Source organism: Bison bison, unplaced genomic scaffold (genome assembly GCF_000754665.1).
Source record: "Bison bison bison isolate TAMUID 2011002044 unplaced genomic scaffold, Bison_UMD1.0 scf7180017864382, whole genome shotgun sequence".
NCBI classification, from domain to species: Eukaryota; Metazoa; Chordata; class Mammalia; order Artiodactyla; family Bovidae; genus Bison; species Bison bison.
In genome coordinates, this window is record NW_011494954.1 from 1,013,840 (window position 1) to 1,017,588 (window position 3,749).

The following is a 3,749-nucleotide window of genomic DNA, read 5'->3' on the forward strand; positions in this document are numbered from 1 at the left end:
GAAATTTAGCTATAAATATCAACAGCATGCATCCTAACTTTGCTTTGTTATCCAGATGTAAAGCTCACATAATATTGTTAGGTCCTAGAGAAGAGAGTCATTTTTTCATCATTTTATTCTATGTAATATAATATACCTAGATTGTATGTGAGAAACACTTAAAAACTATTTATTGAAATGAATTAAAAAACATTAGCTTAAAATTGTGGTATACTTTCTAACTGCCCCAGAGATAACCGCAACTACTGTGTTACCCATTGCCAATAAAAACACAAAGTAAAGAGACTAGGCCTATTGAAGAATAAAGCTACACTATTTCATTATTTCTTAAAATATATATTCTGCATTAATAATGAAAAGACAATATTGATTTTGGATATAATCTTATAAGGAAGATGATTAAGAATTTTAGAAACCTTTTGTTCGTTTTGGTTTCCTATGACTCTTGTGAAAATGTGAAATTGTGTTTTATTATCCTTGAATCATTTATAGAGGCTTACATAAATTTTAAGACTGGAGCCCTGCCCAGCATAGCACCAAGATCAAAGGCTTATTTTCTAGTAAATTAGAATCCAGATCTTTATATCACAAGTTTACACATTTATAGAAGTATTAGCCATGAAATAATCTGTCATCTGCTCATTAAATTTCAACACTGAAAAACTTAGGGTGAAAAAGAAAGTTAATTAGGCTATCAGAAAATAGGTCTATGAGTGACATTTAAATTGCATTTAGACTTTGGATACGTCTATGGAGTGAACTGTAACTGTCTACAAAGCTCTGTTTAAGGAACCAGTATATTCCTTAGGTTATATCTTAGTTCAAAAGCCACAATAAATACGTTGTCAAGATTGATCAATGTTTAAAAATGTATTTACACCACAACTGAAAGTAAGAGGATAGTATGGGTATAAGTCAGCAATCAGATGAGTATAACTGATTGCAAATGAGAGGCAAGAGAATTATGTAACACAGAGCCCCTGTAGGAAGAAATAAAAATTCAGTGACTGTCACTGAATGAGGACAAAGAGAACATAAAGGGGTAGGCAGGTCAGGGCAGTTCACACAAGGACAGGAGCTGAAGTCCACTCTGGGAAAGTACCCTGGGCTACAGAGCAAATACTGGTCAATGACTGTGGTGACTACACTGCATGAAAATCAACACTGCCTTCTGTAGCATTTATTAAATTTTAATTCCTTCAAGAAATCCACTGAAAATTCTACAGTTAGAAAGTATTCCATTAACACAAATCAACTGCCTTGAACACTAATATAACTGCCAATGAAATATTTCATAATCAGATTTTAAATTACTGCAGAAGGAAGTCTTTAGACCTTATCTGGTTGGTTTTCTAGATGTGTCTTTGGACATAAATTGCTAAATATGCCTAAAGAAAAATTTGATATAGACATAAAAATATGTGTGCTTGCCATTTGTTATAATAATAAACTATTACAGCAAAATATTGTATCTCTTTAGAAAAGGTGATTTTTCTGGAAATTTATAATTTCAAATGCTTACTTTATAACAGGAAATAAATGATTTATTTATCATCAAGGTAATTAGGGTATACAAATTTTTAACTGTTGAGATTTTTTTTAAAAATGAGTTCTTCTTAGTGGAAATTATCTTACAATTGCTTTTTGATGGTTGACAATTGCTTGCCAATAGACAGTAAAACTCTTTGGAGATGCTGATAGATAAGATACAGGGAATAAAGAGGGGGGTATATATTGGGCATTTTGTACTTGGAAAAACATTTTTTGATGAGATATGTGGTCTCATTAGCAGAGTTAAGGTTGTTTCTAGGCTATGTTGATAGAACTGTAAAATACTAATTCAATTCAACTCAAGACAATTTTGAATACAGAGCCATATAACTACTCAAGTGGATGATCTTGGTGAAATTGAAAAAAGTTGTTTTTACATTGCTTAGGCAAAAAACAGAATTCAAGGAGAATGATTTATTTAAGTAAAAGACCATAGTAACATTAAAATATAATGTGCTATTGATAGAGTACCATTGAAACATATACATTATAATGTGTAAAATTAGATATGTTAGGTAGTTAGAATAGAGAAAAGGAGTCCATAATGGCAGTGGCTAAAAGACAAAGAAAGGTAATAGTCCGAGAAAATAGAACAAAGGAAGATCTGAGGACTGAGTGAGCACGTCAGGTAAAACAAACAGAGGTCCTGGCCAGCCCAGTTTACATAGGGCAGGCTCAGGGGGGAGGAGAAAAAAATACATAAAAAGAGGAGCCAAAATTAAGTCACAGTCTTCTCTTTTCTTTGAGTCTTTTCGGTTGGCCTGCCCTCGTGCCTTGAGGATGTATTTTCCTTTGCTTGCCAAGTAAAACTGAGCTGTAACATGGGGCTGTACCAGTGGTCTGTCTTTCACTTCAAATTTTTTGCTGCAGCGAAACAGAACCGGGGAAGTTACAGAAACTCGCCTGACAGATATCCAGTAGAAATTTGCTGTATGAGTCAGGGGCTTCAAATCTGGTGCTCTGTGACAACGTAGAGGGGTGGGATGGGGTTTGGGGGTGAGATGGAGGTTCAAGAGGAAGGGGACATATGTATATCTATGGCTGACTCATGTTGGATATATGGCAGAAACCAACACAATATTGTAAAGCAATTATATAAATTTAAATTAAAAAAATCAAATATGAATGATATATATCCTTCAAAGTTTATCTTCTCAATAAACCCATACACGACTATATAAGCCCTCAAACATTGTATGAGACAAAGAGCATTATTCTAAACCAAGATGTCAAAAGTTGCCAGTAATTATTAATAACAAAAACCAGGAAGGCTTAAAAATGGTATACTTGAAGAAGAAAAACATTATTTGGAAAGATTCAAGTTGATTTTTATACTCACAGTGCCTTCATTCACTAATATGTTTAAGAACTTTATTTTATATAACCTCAAATGATGTGAAAGTTTTAGTGAGTGAACTAGGAATTGTGTATAATCCACAATACTTACTCACTGGAATGCTCAGCCTGGTGAAATCACTGTGTGTTTCATGAAAAGTAGCTGATATAGAAAGAATGCTGATATAGACATTTTTTGTTTGTGAAGGTAAGCTATATATTTTTCAACTAAACACTTAATTCTTCCAGGGAAAAATCCATGCCTTTGCTTTATTTAAATATCAAGTATAGTGTTAAGCACATAGCAGTCTTTTAAGAAACACAATAGAACCAGATCAGCTAATTCAGTGGCTTGTTAATTACTACAATAAAAGCTGAATTACAAATAATCTATTTTACAATCCTGAGGGTGAAAAACATGGTTATATAAATACTGGAAAATAACAGGAGGTGCTAAAATCTAAGAAAAGTTTCTGGGATCTTATGGAAAAATTAGAAATGTAAATTGGTTGAATAATTGTAAGATGAATTTGGTAAATGTAAGTTGCCTGAAAAAAAGTTCCCAGAGAACATTTAGACTAAAAATTAAGAATTTTAAATTGAAAGTAATGGTGATTATTTGCAATTATATGTATACTCAACCATTATAATTTAAAAATATCCATTCATGTAATAAAACAGAAATTGATGGACTGAAGCTACATGAAGCAGCAGAGTACAGCCATTAAGGACCCAAATTTTAGAGCCTAATAGCCAGGGTGTGAAACCTAGTATCACTTTTTATCTGAGTGACTAAGAGTGGGTGCATGTGTGCTAAGTCGCTTCAGTTGTGTCTGACTCTTTGGGAGTCTATGGAATGTAGC